Below are 18,750 nucleotides of genomic sequence, written 5' to 3'. Positions count from 1 at the left end.
GGCGACGTGCGCGACCCTGGAAGGTCAATGCTTCCACGCATGCGTCGAATCACTTCGACGCATGCAAGGCTTTTCGGCCAAGCGGACATGTCCGGTGAGTCGTACAGACGACCGAACATGTCTGACGGACAGGCTTCCAGCGGATATGTTTCTTAGCATACTTAGAAACATTTGTCCGCTGGAAACCTGTCCGATCCGCCGGAAAATTGTCCGGTCGGCCGTGTGACGTATATTAGTGTTTTATATTTGTTATACTAATACATCATTCTCTGTAGTAGAGCGAAGGCTACCTTGTATATATAACTGCTTGTTACCAAACTGAAGGGCCCGGATTCACAGACAGCGGCGCACATTACGCCGCCGCAGCGCATCACCCCTGTGCGCTACGCCGATGCAGCACAGAGAGTCCGCGGATCAGTTTCAGCAGACATGTTCGGTTGTGTGTATGAGGCCTCAGTCTCTGGTTTATGGCAGGTTTTTCTCTTGTATGTTTTCATATGTGTGCAGAGTGGTCCTTTACTGTCAGAAGACAGTAATCGCTCAGAACAGTGGTCAGCCGGTGGACCCTGGTTAGAATCCACCTTTTATCTGATGTGATTGATGCTCCACCTTCAAGTGTAGCCTGGGCCTCACCATTAGAGGCTAATTGGATGTAGGATGTCTGACCAGTAAAAGGCATTCACTGACTGTATCTATAGGGATACAATTATTACTTCTTTCTTCTCACAGTTAATACTCCACAGCAGATTATTCACAAAATGCAGTATGATTTAAAGTATTACTAAACCCAGTAATATGAAAATAGTTCATCTGACCTCCCCTCCCCACACACAGTTCCCACAGCTTATAAATCTTCTTTTACATTAAAATACTGCCACTATATACCTTTTTGGGTGATCTGTATACCATGGTCAGTGATAAACTGCACAGTTTATCCAGTGCTGATAGTTCAGGTAGGAGGAGATTTGCACTGCAGCCTGTATACACACCCACATGTGTGATGCCAATATCATGTGACCTGGATAGCTCAGAGAACAAGCAAATGTTCTCTCCAGCATAAAAGACACAACTGAGCATGTGCAGGTTGGCTACAACCTGTGTGTTAGCTGGCCTTCCCAAGATAGACAATGCAAGAAGGGAAATATCTGTGCATACAGGATAAAACAGCCTTTTTTACACAATGCAGAGGATTAACCCCTTAAGTTCCACAGTGAGTATAACAAGCATGCTATGCTGCATATATAGACAGACTTTACTGTTGTGGGTTTAGTAATGCTTTAATTAAAAAAAATAATAATAATAGAACAGATCCATGCTGCTCTTTAGCACTTCTAGCTTGCCTCAGGCATCATGCCTGCAAAACTCAGTACTTCATTTAGAAACGGCACAGTGATGATGCTTTATGCATATATACATTCTATGTGAGCCTTATTGTTATGCATGCAATATATCTGACAAAGTAAAGAAGGGAAGCTTTTACAAGAACAAGTTGCAGATGCATCATCTACCTCACTATAGTGAGTGTGTAGAAGCGCCTTGCACACTTTAAAAATTGTCGATCTGCTGGGTTGCTGTGGTTGGTGCACATTTACAGTAAGAAAACACCTGCTTGACGCCTTCATTCAAGTGACACAGTTTGCAGTTGAGGCACCCTGTCTCCCTGATTCTCATCATTCCCAGTGTATGTTTTCTCAGCTTGAATTGCCTGCATGCTAATCTGTCAGCCACTCTCCAGCAACACTAATCATGAACATTCAAAGAGCTGGACCATGTGCACAGAACTTTTCTATAGACTAGTCACTCTGGGACTGGGGCTTTCAAGCTTTCGTGCCATATTTGAGAGAGATGCAACTGACGTACCTGAAAGGCCTGTCCCAGACATCCCTTGCAGCTTTTTTGTCATGTAACGGGTTTGTCACATGACCAGAAGCAGGAATCGGGGATAGAAGATTGAAGTCCACTCTCCTACTTGGTCACTGTGCTGGTCAGAGGTCTGGTCTTTTATAGGTACCAGATGCTGTTACCCATTGCTGGGATATGAGGTGGGTCTGTGGAACCCCAGGATAAACTTCAAATTCTAAGACTAGTCCTGCAGAAACTGGTACGGTTTACAGGTATGCTTTTAGGTAGGCTGTACCCATCAGGGAAGGGGAATGGTAAAGCAAGCTCATGGGCCATTCCTAGAACTGGTGGATACAGGTGTAATCTCGTTAATACACCTAGTGGTGTAAGGCATCTTTTACATATGCTTAATGATCAAACACAAAAGAAAATTATTATTGTAGCAAGGTCTCTGACCTTGTCCAGTCTAATGAGAACTTTCCAGAGAGAACATAGCTGACATACTTCTGTATGTGGTGGGTGAGGCATGGTGGGTGCAAGGTGGACAAAGTTATTGGGCCCCAAACACTTATTGGATGTAAAAGAGGTTTTATTTCTCTTAACAGTCCTTTTGTATTTTTGGGGAAAGAGAGTTAGGGCCAGGACACCCTTAAGTCGTTGTAGAATTTTAGTATAGTAGTATTCACAGTATAGACTGGGAAATTTCAGAAGCCTGTTGGAATCACCTAACTGCTATACAACCCTAAGACCATATTTCCTTCAGATTTACTAAAACCATGTAGGGCAAGGGCCTGCCTGATTGGATACAAATTTAAACTCCTAATGTTTGACCTCATATTATATGGTTTTGGTTAATCTGAAGGAAAAAAATTGACAGAAAATTGGATAGTGTGTATCCAGCTTAAAGCTCGATACACATTATACAACTTTTGTTGTTTGATTTCCTTTGGATTTACCTTCAACTATGTAGTGTAAGGGCCTGCCTGATTGCATACAAATTGAAAGTTTTTTGGTTTGACCTCATATTATATGGTTTTGGTAAATCTAAAGGAAAGTTGTACAAACAAAATTGTATAAAAGTTGTATAGTGCATAGCCAGCTTTAGAGTGCACCAGATTGAATCTGCTTGTGTGTTCCCAGCCAGCTAGATTTTGATGGAGTCTCCCTCTAGTAGTGGCTTGAGAGCAGGGCCGCTGATAGAAATCATGGGGCCCCGTACAGCCTACCTGACGAGGCCCCCTTCAGCTCCACCCCTGGTCCCGCTTTTAGCTCCACCCCTGGCCCCGCCTTGAAACTGTCTCTGCAGCACGTTACGGATTGGCGGCATTGGTAGGCACCTGGAGCAGAGAACCGGGGGGGGGGGGGCTGCCGTCTGAAATTGAGAAGCGGGGAAAAAAAGGGGGGGGTTGCCATTCAGGGCCCTGGGGACCTCTGCACCCCTTAATTAAAAAACATTTATAAAAAAAAAAAAAAGGGGGTTTGCCGTTTGCCACATGGAGACCTCATGAGCCCTTTAATATATATATATATATATATATATATATATATATATATATATATATATATATATATATATATATGTGTATATATATATATAAGGAATAAAAAGAAAAAAAAATGAAGTAAAGTAATATGAAAAAAAAAAAAGAATTTATAAAAAAAGGGGGATTGCTGGGGACCTTTAATAATAATAATATATATATATATATATATATATATATATATATTTTATATATATATGAAATAAAAAAATATATAAAAATGTATTTATTTTTTTATAAAAAAAGGGTGTTTTCATCCCAGGGCCCTGGGGATCTCCGGGCCCCTGGGGACCCCCGTACCCCTAAGAAAAAAAAAATTGTCCCTTTAATAAAAAATAAAAAAATATATATATTAGAAAAAATATATATTTTTTTATAAAAAATTAATAAAAAAAAGGGGGGTTGCCATCCAGGGCCCTGGGGGCCTTCGGACCCCTGGGGACCCCCGGACCTCTAAAAAAAAAAAAAAATGGCCCTTTAATAAAAATTAAAATAAAAATATATTAAAAAACAAAAAAAAAGGGGGAGTTGTCATCTGGGACCCTGTTTTTTTTTTTAAAGGGGGTTGCCATCCGGGCCCCTGCTGGCCCGGGGCCCCCTACAACAGGGCCAGTTGTATCAGCGGCCCTGCTTGAGAGTAAACAACTTTGAGTGAGTATTTGAACTACCTAAATAAGTGATATTGCCTGGTTTAGCTAACCTGTCACTGCTAGTGAGAGCAGTATGTGTGATCTACAAAAGTCTATATACCAGTCTGCTTAGGGAAATAATGTAATGACTGGAGGTATCAGGAGCAAGGTTTCTCACAATTTGTAAGCTTAAGTGGTGGCAATGTGCTTGTTTACAGTTTCATCCTGTGCCTGTGGTTGGGGAATTTCAGGTTCTTTTAATAGTTTGACAGTTTGTTGCTCAATTTCTGATGATAAGCAACAAACACCAATACCTTGCACATCATCTGCTCCCCCCATCATTGTAACCACAGCACCCCCGACATGTGGAGAGAAATTCAACAGGGGTGTTTTTTTCTATTTAAGCTAGGCACATTTAGCCCTCGTTCACATCGCTGCGATTTGTCATGCTTTTTAAAAAGTTACAAATTGCATGAAAAATCCCATCCCACACTGATGTGAACCAGGGCTTTTAAAGCACATATTGTGTTTCGTAAATGTGCTTGCAACACTGCTGGTTTCAGGACTCTAGCGGAGCGCAATGAAAGTCAAAAGAAGCTGAAAAAAAAAGGCTGGGATGAGAGGCTAGTAGTGTGACCTGTCAAAGTCTGCATTAATGCGGAGTTCCGCTCAAATTTTTTTTTAAAGTCGGCAGCTACAAATGCTGCAGCTGCTGACTTTTAAAATATGGACACTTACCTGTCCAGGGCGCCCGCTATTTGTCCCTCGGCTCTCGGGTGCTGCCACAGCCATCTTCGGTAAGGGAATGGTTTCCTAGTTTGCATGTGCGAGTCGCGCTGCACAATCTGAATAGTCCCTGCTGTCTTCTGGGACCTGTGTGTCTCCCAGAAGACAGCGGAGGGATGGAGGAGGCACCGGACGGGGTGTAGAAATCCGCGGATACTGCGGCTATCTATGCCCCGAAATCCGGGGGAGTGAGCCGGTTGAAGGGACTCTTCTATCCCTCCTACTTTCTTCTGAGCCTCTGCCCCACCCTTTCCTTTTTTCCTCCCACTCTCTGTCCTTTATCTTGGTTTCTTCCTAACTTTTTCTTCTTTCCTTTGGTCTCCAAGGGTTGGATCAAGCACCTACCCTCTTAACGTGTATAACAAGAATGTTTGAAGAATTAGTCAAAAACCATGGTTGACCATGGAGGGATATACACTTTGTTTTTTGTTTTCTCCTCTCTGTTTATGTATAACAGATTTGTCAGCAATTACGAGTTAATCTCATAATTATTGTGAACAGACTGTATAATACATTGCCTTGGTCTAATTTTGTATGTTACAATGGTTTTGTACAATTCCTTGACCTTTAAATCAAGAAAAAAATCAAAAAAGAAGAAAACTCTGTAGGATACCACAGTGTGCCTACTATAAACCAATGTGTATTATCCCGCTCTCACTTCAACTAGTGTACCCCAAAAATAAGGTGTTAACAGATGGCTGCAAACCAAATTATTGTGTTCCCACAACTGCTGTGTAAATAAAAATACATGTGTTGGCTGCGTCGATCTTCATCCAATCAGCAATTCAAGCTTCATTATGGTGCACAAAACAATACAATTAAATCATAATTAAACCATTTTATGACATAACACCTTCATGCATTAAAGTCCACAGTTCATACGTGAATACAAATAAAATATAAATTCCTATAAAAAATTGCAGTTCATATGCAACAAAATGTTCTTTCATTCAAATCATATCCTTTCAAACATGCTCTTTATGTCAATCTTCTTTTAACAATCACCCTTTGTGAGTCTTTGTAACATTTGTGTGCGATGCCTCCCACCACCTTTTACCACTGCGCCCACCTCAGAATTAAACTTGTTTCCAGGTCTAGAAACACCTTCCCAGACTGGGGTATACAGTATATCCAGGCTGCTCAGCTGGTAATTCTCCCTCCATCCTCCTTTGTCTAGCTGGATTGCACTTTAATAAGTAAACCTTGTATGAGCTCCTAAGTTGCACTCCTCTCTCCTCCTCTGTGTACCTGTAGGGCCGTGTGGGGCTCCAGGTGTTGTGGGTCCGCTCTTCTACAAGGACTTGGTGTAAGACGGAGTACACGGAAGAGAAGATTGGGGAAGGTGTTTCTAGACCTGGAGGTGAGCACAGTGATAAAAGGTGGTGGGAGGCACCACACACAAATGTTACAAAGAGTCACAAAGGATGATTGTTAAAAAAAGATTGAAATAAAGTGCACTTTTGGAAGGATATTATTTGAATGAAAGAACATTTTGTTACACATGAACTATAATTTTCTATATGAATTTACGTTTTATTTGTATTCACGTATGAACTGTGGACTTTAACATATGTCACGGAATGGTTTAATTATGATTTTATTGTATTGTTTTGTGCGTCGTTTCGTGCATGAGTTACTGTGGGCACACACGCTGCACAGCAGGGGAGCCGATGCACGGGCCCATCGGCCACGATGTCCGCCGTCCACCTGCGATCGCTTCTCAGAGAGGCAGAATGGGGATCTGCCAATGTAAACAAACAGATCCCTATTCTGTCTGGGGAGTACAGTGTGATCGTCTGTTACTAGTGATTAGGAACAGCGATCTCTCCTTATTCCGAGTCATCCCACTCCCCCCACAGTTAGAAACACCTCCCCAGGACACACTTATCCCCCTTGATCACCCCTAGTGAAAAAACATGAATAAAGATGTAAATACATACAAAAACAAATGCAATAGTGATACAAAGGGGGTTATTTACTAAAGGCAAATGCACTTTGCACTGTGTTCCACTCACTCAATTTCCTCAATACCTATCACATTTATTGGGTCCCTGACGTGCCATGACAGGAGAAACACCCAGAAAATTACCACATTTTGGAAAGATAACACCACAAGGTATTTTGTGAAAGCCATTTTTGCCACTTTTTGCCATTTTTGGGAAATACGGAAATAAAATAAAATATATTTTGTATACAAACACATTCTGCTGCTCCTTCTGAGTATAGAGGTGCCGCTTGTGTGAGACTTAGCCACATAGAGAGACCCAAAATCCAAGGAGCACCTTCAGGCATTCCTGTGGGCATAAATTAGACATCTAATTACCTGAAGACCTATCACAATATTGGAGGCTCTGGAGCACCAGGACAGTGAAAACACTCGCAAAATGACCATCTTGTGAAAAGTAAACATTCCAAGATATTTTTTGAGAGGCATGGTGAGTCTTTTGAGGACCTCATTTTTTGCCACAAGCTTTTGGAAAATGTGGAATGAAAATGAAAACTTATTATTTTACACAAAGCTGTCATTTAATAGGGTATTTCTAAAGTACAGCATATGAATACTATGAATTAAACCCCAAAACACATTCTGCTACCCCTGCCAAGTATGGCGATACTACATGTGTGAGGCTTTTTCACAGCCTAGCCACATAGAGATGCCCAAATCCAAAGAGCATAAATTATGCATCTAATTTTCTGGCTACCCATTTTTGGAGGCCCTGGAGCACCAGGACTATGGAAACACCCACAAAATGACCACATTTTGAAAAGCATGGTGAGTCTATTGAAGACTTAATTTTTTTGCAACAAGTTTTTGAAAAATACAGAATAAAAATGTCAATTTAAGACAATATTTTTCACAAACAGCATTGGTATACTTGGAAATTCACCTAAAAAAACACATTCTGCCACGTCTCCCAAGTATGGGCATATCACGTGTGTAAGAAATTTTAAATGTTTGGACTGATTATGTATTGGACATCATATATTGTGTATCACAAAAATCAACCAATTGTACAGTGTACTATAATAGTCACCTCTCTACAAGTAATCAGGGAATCTAACTTAATGTAGCATCCCCTCTAAATTAGTGTAGCAGGGAAAAACAGAGGACAGGCAACTGGCCTCTGTTTTTCCCTTTCTGGGGTCCTGTTTGGCTCTGCCTCCTCAGCTCCCGGGTGAAACCCCTGCTGCTGCCACTGAGAACCACATACCTGCTATCTTGGCCTCAGTATGGGAATATGGGATCCTACATTATGGCTCCCACGCTCTGTGACCATTTTTATTAATACCATACCACATACCCATTTATATTCTTCAATTTTAGGTACATTTATACACGCATCAATCCCTGAAGAGGGAGCTGGCCTCGCGAAATGCGTTAGGTACACGGGTAGATGCCCGTGTATCACATGTTTTTTACTTATATATGTACCTACAGTTCATTTACATGTATGTTGTTCTATAACTGGCCACTGTTGATGATATCAATGTATGCATAACTTTTACTTGAATAAACGCATATATTTTATACTTCATTTACAATACTACCGGTATGTTTATTGACCAAATGGTACCCACCTCATTTAAAGTCCCACAAGGGTGAATCTTTTCACAGACCTTTCTTTTCTTTTTCACTCTTTTTAAATCATAATGACAACAGAAACTACTCGAATGACCCTGATCAAAAGTTTACATACCCCAGTTCTTAACCACTTAAGGACCCCTTCACGCCGATATACGTCGGCAGAATGGCACGGCTGGGCACAAGCACGTACCTGTACGTCCTCTTTAAGAGCCCAGCCGTGGGGGCGCGATCTGATCGCCGCCGGTGTCCCGCGATCGGTCACAGGAGCTGAAAAACAGGGAGAGGTGTGTGTAAACACACCTTCCCCGTTCTTTATTGTGGCAATGTCAGTGATCGTCTTTTCCCTGATATAGGGAAAGACGATCACTGACGTGACACGTCCAGCCCTGCCCCCCTACAGTTAGAAAACGACAATGGTCCCAAAAATGTGTCAAAATTGTCCGATGTGTTCGCCACAATGTCGCAGTCACAAAAAAATTGGTGATCGCCGCCATTAGTAGTGAAAAAAAAATTATTAATAAAAATGCCATAAAACTATCCCCTAGTTTGTAAATGCTATAAATTTTGCGCAAACCAATCGATAAACGTTTATTGCGATTTTGTTTACCAAAAATAGGTAGAAGAATACGTATCGGCCTAAACTGAGGGAAAAAAAAAATTTTATATCTTTTTTGGGGATATTTATTATAGCAAAAAGTAAAAAATATTGAATTTTTTTCAACATTTTCGCTCTATTTTTTTTTGATAGCGCAAAAAATAAAAACCGCAGAGGTGATCAAATACCACCAAAAGAAAGCTCTATTTGTGGGAAAAAAAGGACGCCCATTTTGTTTGGGAGCCGCGACCGCGCAATTGTCAGTTAAAGCGACGCTGTGCCTAATCGCAAAAAGGGGCAAGGTCCTTAACCTGCATAATGGTCTGGGTCTTAAGTGGTTAATATCGTGTATTGCCCCCTTTAACATCAATGACAACTTGAAGTCTTTTTGTGGTATTTGTGGATGAGGCTCTTTATCTTCTCAGATGGTAAAGCTGCCAATTCCTCTTGGCAAAAAGCCTCCAGTTCCTGTAAATTCTTGGGTTGTCTTGCATTAACTGCATGTTTGAGATCTCCCCAGAGTGGCTCATTGATATTGAGGTCAGGAGACTGAGATGGCCACTCCAGAACCTTCCCTTTATTCTGCTGTAGCCAATGACAGGTCGACTTGGCCTTGTGTTTTGGATCATTGTCATGTTGGAATGTCCAAATACGCCTCATGCGCAGCTTCCTGGCTGATAAAATGCAAATGTTCCTCCAGTATTTTTTGATAACATACTGCATTCATCTTGCCATCAGTTTTGACAAAATTTCCTGTGCTTTTGTAGCTCACACATCCCCAAATTATCAGCGATCCACCTCCGTACCTTTCATCATAGGCCTTGTTGACCCCTCCAAATGTAGTGTTTAGGGTTGTATCCAAAAAGCAAAATTTTGGTCTCATCACTTTAAATGACTTTGTGCCAGTAGGTTTGAGTCTTGTCTCTTTGCTGTTTGGCATATTGTAAGCGGGATACTTTGTGGCATTTGCATAGTAATGGTTTTCTTTTGGCGGCTCAACCAAGCAGCCCATCTTTCTTCAAGTGCCTCCTTATTGTGTATCTTGAAACAGCCACACCACATGTATTCAGAGAGTCCTGTATTTCACCTGAAGTTATTGTTTTCTTTGCATTCCGAACAATTCTTTTGCTTTCCCCATAAATCAGAATCCAGAAACGTCAGTGCAGCACTGGATGAGTACCTCTTCCCCGAAGAAGTCATATGGGACTATTTAAAAGTGCCTAAGCTGTCTCGGAACCTGGACTTTTCTTTTATCATGGCTCACCGTTTTGAAGAATGTCGGCTATCCTGGAGTTATGGCCGACACATTTACTCTGATCGGGTGGTCATCCAAAGGCCTGGCAAGAATGACAAAGTATATTTTATCACCACCCTTGATAATGAAGGAAGATCCCTAACCCTGCCGGATCTCCGGTTTTATTTGTAAAGGACTGGCAGGACCTGTTTGGAATTTTTCCTTTCTTAAAAAGAAGTTCCATGAAGGAGCTACATTTTTCTCTTTTTTTCTCCTCGCTTGCTGAGAATTTTGAACTTGGGGGGGAGGAACTAGTCTGTTAGGACAGGGCCTCTGAGCACTCCGAGATCAAGAACTTACTTTGCCCAAGGATTTGTGCAACCCTTTGAATTGTGGTCAATAATGCGGCAGTGGTCAATAATGCTAGGGAAGGACTCTTTAAGCCTAGCTATTGTTTTTTTGAAGGAAGAAGGAAAGTTCCACCTTCACGAAGGTGCAGCTTTGCTCTGCCTTAAAAATGTACATTATATTAGGAGTAGTGATTATTGTGTGTGTTGTTTTTCTGTTTTCTTTTAGGCCAGTTGATCTTCTATCAAGACTGCCGGAGAATGAGGGGGGGGGTTAGATAGACAGGAATCAAAATGTAAATTTGTGATTTGTCATACTGTGCTAATGTATAATGTGTTCCTATTTTCTTCTTTTCCCCTTCCCATCCAATTTCAAGGTTCAGGTGTTGGCGCTCAGGCTTGAGATGCCATTATTCCCGACACTGGGGACAGTGTCTTTTTGTAGTGGGGAGAGCATGTAGCGCCCTGCTCCTGTTGAACAGGCGCTGCTTTAAATTTAGTGGGGTCTGAGCTGTTATTTGTCTCAGACTTGTGTGATTAATGGCAAATTTAGCCTCTGTTCCAGCCATGGATGTGCTGGGAGTTCCACTGTTGTTCGCCTGGGGGTGTCATTACCACCCCAGGCCAAGGGTGGCAGTAGAAAGTTCAGGGTGTATTGGGTGTTTCCCTCAGCAGCGAATCAGTGGGAGTGGTCGCCCCGCTGTGCATGCTGGGGAGGGGTACTTAAGGGACATACGCTATTCCGGGTATGGTTGTTCGCGGCTCGTGGCCCGCCTGGCCTAAGGTGCGTGTCCTGAATCCTGACTCCGGGACCACGTTGGTCCGGGGTAGTTGCTTCGCCTGGTAGGCCCAGTAGTCAGACTGGGGCCTGCTTTCTGATGAGAGGATCCTGTGCTGTCCATCCTGTGGAAGGAAGCCACTTAATGAAGGAAGCCAGGGAAGGACCTATCCTGAAAAGGGCCACGCAAGAAGCTGGTATCTTGGGAGTAGGCCTGGAAACTTCATCGAACATTACACCATACACTGAGAGGCTTGACGGTGGTCGCCTGTCGAATCTAAGTTCTGCAAAAGTTAATCTGGAGAGATCTGGGTGCTGAATCCTGTGGCAGGGGATTCCTGTGTCTCCTCATAAAGGAAGGTCTGTGGCAGAGACTGTACTTTATTCCGTGCGCCATCCTGGCTGCTAGGCCAGTGAGAGGGACCTATCCGGGTGAGCAATACCCACTCTGGCTAGAGTGGTGACAAGAACTGTTTGCTGGAAGCAGGAGTGTTTCCTATTTGTGATTATGCACTTGAGCCTACCTACCCTTCCACCCCTTTACTTCTTTTCTACTAGAGTTCTGTAAATAAATTCAAGAAAAGGAAGTGTGTTGTGTGGACATTGAAATTCTTCAAACTCTCTTTTCACCCTGGACAGTAAAAAGATAGAGATAACGTGCCAGTGCCACCCAAAAATACTCAACAGCTCCTTCGGGGGTAGTGCTACATATGTAACTATGCAACAGTGTTGAGCATACTAGAGCTACAGGCAGCGTTCCATGCACTTTAGGTATTTCGCCATTTGACAACAGGGGCCTCTGTATTACTCAGATTAGACAACACAGCGGCAGTGGCCTACATAAGGAGACAGGGGGGTACTAAAAGCCTGTCCCTGCTACAAGAGGTAGAGCCAATTATGACCTGGGCACAGGAGAAGAACTTGTTCAACATATCGGCAGCATATGTACCTGGGATCCAGAATGTCCAGACGGACTTCCTCTCTCGAGTCCGTCTAGACAACAACGAATGGTCTCTCCACAAGGAGGTGTTCAGATGGATCCTAACCTTGGGGATTTCCCCAGAAGTAGACCACTTTACCTCCTCATACAACAAAAAGCTGGTGAAGGACTATTCAAGGTTCAGGGACCCTCAGGCTTAGGAGACAGAAGGAGCGATGGTGCGCCCTGAAGGAGCGATGGTGGTCCGGCAGAGCCTATGCCTTTCCTCTCACCCCTATTATCCTCCAGTTCCTGCGGAGGACGGAAGAAGCCAAGGTCATAGGCATCATTCCTTACTGGCCCAACAGGCCTTGGTTTCCCCTCTTAACAGTTCTCAGTTTTTGGGAACCGTTTCCCCTGCCACTCAGACTAGATGTGCTATCTCAGGGCATGGCACTACAACCAGCCAGGTTTATGAGTGGACATGGGCCAAATTCACGAGCCATAGGTCTTCCAGAGCCAACCCATGTGCTGGCTCTGCAGTCCACGGCATTCCAAACTTCCTGCAGTCGGTCTATGGCCCTATCTGTCAGTTCCCTCCAGGTACAGGTATCAGCAATCTCAGCTTTTACTGGGGTGTTGTAGGCCTGGCACATCCTTGTTCATCAATTCTTCAAGGGGCCAGTTAAGCTCAGGCCACAAAGGAAACTGAGGTTCCCCAGGTGGGATCTCCCGCTGGTCCTCGATTTTTTCTCTCGACAAACCACTCTCGATCAAAAAACTTTTTGGTAGCCATTACTTCAGCAAAGAAGATATCCGAGATCCAAGCCTTAGGGTCAAAAGAGCCCTTTCTAACCTTTTTTCCGGATAGAGTGGTTCTAATCTTAATGCTGGGGGCAAAGCCCAAGGTCACCTCAATTTTCCACGAGAATCAGGAAATCGTGCTTCCCAACTTTTGTTCGTTTTTCATCCAGTTGATGGGCACAAATATAAAATCGGTTTTGACTTATGAGAGCCAAAAATCGAAGGCACGTGTTGAAAAATTTCTGCTGAACAAAATTGAAAGGTTAATGTGTTTCCCAACCGTTAAAAATCAAACTGTTTTTACTGCGCATATGTGTCAAAACTTTAACCCGGAAAGTACAAGTTTATGTGAATGAAATTTCATATTTAAAAGACTAATCATTCATAAACGTTACCAAGAAAAAAAAAAAAAAAACAGCAGCAGGACACACAAGCAATATATTACCAACCCAAAAGCTATTTTGTATAACCCCTTTTTATTATTATTTATGTCCTCGACACAATTAAATAAAATGTAAAGAATAAATACCAAAAGGATGCAATAATATAACTTAATAATATATTTTTTAATACAAATTTCTATTTTTTTTTATTTGCATTATTTCTAAATGTTTGTTTAACCACTTGTCTACCAGGCACTTACACCCCCTTCCTGCCCAAGCAATTTTTCAGCTTACAGCGCTGTCACAGTTTGAATGACAATTGCGCAGTCATGCTACACTGTTCCCAAACAATTTTTTTATCTTTTTTTTATCTATATTATTTTCTTCACACAAATAGAGCTTTCTTTTGGTGGTATTTACATACTGCCGGGATTTTTATTTTTTTTACAAAAAATTGATCAACAACAGTGATGGGCAGCACTGATATGCAGCACTGATAGCCAGCACTGACTGGCATTGCTAATGGGCACTGATTGGTGGCACTTGTGGGCAGTGGTGGGCACTGATTGCTGCCACTGGTGGGCACTGATTGCTGCCACTGATGGGCACTAATTTTCCAACACTAAATTGCATTACTGTAATCAGGGCACTGATGATCAGTGCCCCGATTACATTCCTAAATGTCCCCCTGTGAGGAGATGCCGCTGATCGGTTTTCCTCACCAAACACTCTGTTAGTGTGAGGCAAGGAGAGTCGATTACCAGCATCTCCGTGTTTACATGTGATTGGACACAGCCGATCACATGGTTAAAGAGCCGCGGACTATAAACTGAAAGACTTATAAATAAATGGTTGTGGAACAAATCATCTGAGTTTCCATTATTTCCTATGGGGAAATTCGCTTTGATATACAAGTGCTTTGGATTACAAGCATGTTTCCGGAATGAATTATGCTCGCAATCCAATGTTTAAGGCTGCTTTCACACTAAGGCGCTTTGCAGGCGCCTGCAATGCACCCTGAAAGAGACGCTCCATTCTATTCAGTGTGAAAGCCTGAGGGCTTTTACACTGGAGCGTTGCGCTGGCAGGAGGGTAAAAAAACTCCTGCCAGCCGCATCTTTAAAGCTCTGTAGGAGCGGTATAATTACCACTCCTCCAGCGCCTCTGCCCACTGAAATCAGTGGGGTAGCCCTCCAAACCGCCGGCAAAACGCTGCAAAGCAGTGTTTTTGCGGGCGGTTTAACTCTTTTTCGTCCGCTAGCAGAGTTTAAAATCGCCCTGCTAGCGCTCGCAAATTGTGGCAAAAATTACAGTATAGCGGCGCTAAAAATAGCGGTTCTATACCGCCAGCGTATCCATCGCTTCAGTGTGAAAGTAGCCTTAAGCCTCGTACACACGATCAGTCCATCCGATGAGAACGGTCCGATGGACCGTTGTCATCGGTTAACCGATGAAGCTGACTGATTGTCCGTCGTGCCTACACACCATCGGTTTAAAAAACGATCGTGTCAGAACGCGGTGACGTAAAACACATCGACGTGCTGAAAAAAATGAAGTTCAATGCTTCCAAGCATGCGTCGACTTGATTCTGAGCATGCGCGGGTTTTTAACTGATGGTTGTGCCTACTAACGATAGTTTTTTTCCCTCGGTTAGGAATCCATCGGTTAAATTTAAAGCAAGTTGGCTTTTTTTTAATGGTTGAATGGTTAAATAACCTATGGGGCCCACACACGATCGGTTTTGACCGATCAAAATGGTCCATCAGACCGGTGTCCTCTGGTTAACCTATCGTGTGTACGAGACCTTACTGTATACTTTTCCGTCACAATTTTTTTTGTTTTGTCCAAATGTTTCTGCAAACTGATGAACGCTCGTTCCTCCTCACAGGTGTACCGCAAAACACATGGGAGGGAGAGCCCAGGAGAAAGGCCTGGTTTACACCTGTGCAGGTTGATGCGTTTTGCATTTTTTCCCTAAGAGTTTTGAATGTGTTTTTTATGTGTTTTGAGTTTTTGGGAGCTGTCTGTTGTCCTGCAGGAGAAACCAGCAAAAACATAGAATGCATCAAAATCACAAGCACCGTGTCTTTGATGCTCTTTTGATGCGTTTCTGCTGTGTTTCCATTGAAGTCAATGGAACCAAAATGTAACCTGCTGCAGGAAAAAAAGTCCCTGACACTGTTCAAAAATCGCAATGGTGGAAAACACACAGATGTGAACGTGACCCATAGAAAACCATGTTAAATGGACTGTAGTTTGTTTCTGCAAGACTGAAAATGCACTGATAAAGGCATAGATGTGAACCAGGCCCAAAGGTCAAATATATTTTGTCACTTCCTTTTTCATGTGAACAGATCGAATGAGAATGATTCATTTATATCCATTTCTCATTTGAAATTTGGTCAGTACATGTTGGTGGTATAATTTGCTCTTACAACTGATTTTTTGGTACCCAAAAACATGTGCAAACGATTTTTCGGATAGAGTATGACCTGCATTAGATTTACATTTCACAATATTACTCTGTAAAAAAACAATTTATAATTTCTGCCACCAGATGGCCTCATTGCAAAACAGTTTTAAAATTTAAAGCAAAATTGCAAAATCCTTTAGGCAGAAGAATACCTCTACTAGAAAGGGGGCAGTATATTTATGAGTACAGAGGAGTGGAATGATGTGCTGGAGCTCAGATCCAACCCAACCAATCTGAAAGACTCTGTAGTATGTGATTTGGTATTGTAGATAACTATTTTTTTTGTATTAAAATGCATAGAAACACCTCCCAACTTTGTTATTGCGTGGTAGGTAGTAAATCAGGCATTGTGTGGGCTTTTATCTTTATTTAATAAAGCAATGTTTACAGAAGTAGGTTCTGGTTAATACATAAACAGAGAATGGGAACTGGCTATAATCTTGTAGGGGTCATGCAAGGACAAAGTCCCAAAGTGGTACACATACACAAAGATGAAGTGATTGTGTCACTAATTTCAACTATGCATGCTCTATTTCTTAGCAGTTAACCCTTCCAGCTCACACTGTTTACAGGCTGATTATGAAAAAATTAAGTCTAAAACTGAAACAACCTATATATGGAAAGTAGTCAGCCCATGTATGGGAACAATAAAGAGAAACTATCGTCTTTTTAATGATTTGGATATGCATATAGCATGTTATCAGGTTTTTTATGTTTTAAAGGCATTAATGCTACATATAGTTAGGAATGATACAGTTTATAAACATGGAGCTGCTTTACTTGCTTAACCACTTCAGCCCTGGAAAATTGTACCCCCTCCTTCCTGACCAGAGCACTTTATACAATTTGGCACTGCGTTGTTTTAACTGACAATTGCATGGTTGTTCGACGCTGTACCCAAACTAAATTTACATGCTTTTTTCCCCACACATAGAACTTTCTTTTGGTGGTATTTGATTACCTCTGCGGTTTTTAGTTTTTGCACTATAAACAACAAAACTGCGACAAATTTAAAAAAAAAAAACATTTTTTTTTTACTTTTTGCTATAATAAATATCCCCATTTTTAGGCCAATATAAATTATTCTACATATTTTTGGTAAAAATTAGCAATAAGCGTAAATTGATGGCGGTGATCTGCGATTTTTAGCAGTGCTGTGACATTGCAACGGACAGATCAGAGACTTTTGACACTTTTTTGGGACCATTGGCATTTATACAGCGATCAGTGCTATGCAAATGCATTGATTAATATGCAAAATGTCACTGGAAGGGAAGGGGTTAATACTAGGGGGCGATCAAGGGGTTGATTGTGTTTTCCCTTAGTGTGTTCTAACTGTATGGGGATAGGATTGACTAGGAGAGGGGGAAAAAAAAAGAAATAAAAAGAAAAAAAAAAAAAAAAAAAAGGAGAGGAGACATAACGTTTTTTATATGGCTTCTCTGCCCCGACAGCACAGGGGTTTGTGTGTTTACATACACAAATCCCTGTGCTGGCGCTCGTGCACGCAATCTCACGTGGCCGGCGACGATCGTGCCCGCGATCGTGCCCGCCGGCCACGTACATTGGGTCTTCTGCCCTCTGGTGACCGAAAAACGGAAGGACGTACCTGTATGGAATTTTGCCCAGGGGAGCCATTCTGCCGCAGTATATCTGCGTGAGCCGGTCGGGAACTGGTTAATAGATATGTAGATTCCACTTGCTCATAGCTATCAGGTAGTTCAGAGACAGGAAGGGAACATTGAGTAGTTGCCCTTTTCAGCGAGTTCAGAGTAAACCGAGAGAAAAAAGGAACATACAAGAGAGATTTGCGCTAGATAACCTGTTGTAGCCAGGAGCCTCCTGGCAGCCAACAATACTATAAATCAGGGGTGCCCAACCTTTTGCTGAGCGAGGGCCACTTAAGAAACTTGGTAAGCGGTTGCATGCCACAATGAGCGTAGCGGGCGAGTGGATGGCAGGTCCGTGTTCACTCTGCATATGCAGAGCAGACACAGCCCACTCTACGCTATGGGCACCCACTGATCCAATCCACCCATATGGAAGGAGATGGATCCCCTTCTGTTTTTTTTAGCAGATCAGATTGGAGGTAGGTGGGTGTAAACGGACACCATCCATTTACATGTTTTGCTGCTCGAGAGAGAGGTGAATAAAAGGTCTGATTTGGGTTGGACTGATCATGCAAAAGGGCTCTAAGGCTGCTTTCACACTGATGCGCTGAGGTTTTCCCAAGGGTGCAGTGCAGTGCACCTGTGGCTTTCCTGCGGGTTAGCTGCACCCATAGACTTCTATTATATCCTGCAAGTATTGTGCACTTTCTGAAAGCACACCAAACCCGCAGGTAATAACCAAATTCTATACAAATAGAAAATGGTCTGGTGTTGCCAGTGACACACCTCCATCCCCAAATAAAATACAACAATGAAGAATAGCATCCGTGGGACTTTAAATGAGGTGAGCACAAAAAGGTCAATATGAGTATACAAAGTAAACATAGTTTATAAATGTATTAAAAATGTATAACATTTAACATACAGTATTTGGTTCATGACATTTATCTTTGTTATATATTTCTTATTGATATTTTTATTCTGTAGATACACTGCATTTTCATCTACTCCTGGAGAAACCAGCAGTGACTAGCGAAGCACGTCGAGTTTTATGATGCCTGTGTATTACTGTATATCAACAATTCTAAAATATATGTATGTGGCCGCTTGGTATGCTGTATCTATCACTGCCGAGTGGTTTGGCACCTTTGTTTATGCATCCCATATACGATTAATGTTATTCATTTTTAATGGGTGCTATTCTTTGTTGTTGTAACCAAATT

This window comes from Rana temporaria, chromosome 4 (genome assembly GCF_905171775.1).
Source record: "Rana temporaria chromosome 4, aRanTem1.1, whole genome shotgun sequence".
Lineage (NCBI taxonomy): Eukaryota > Metazoa > Chordata > Amphibia > Anura > Ranidae > Rana > Rana temporaria.
The sequence above is the reverse complement of the archived record's forward strand: the minus strand, read 5'-3'. Positions refer to the sequence as shown.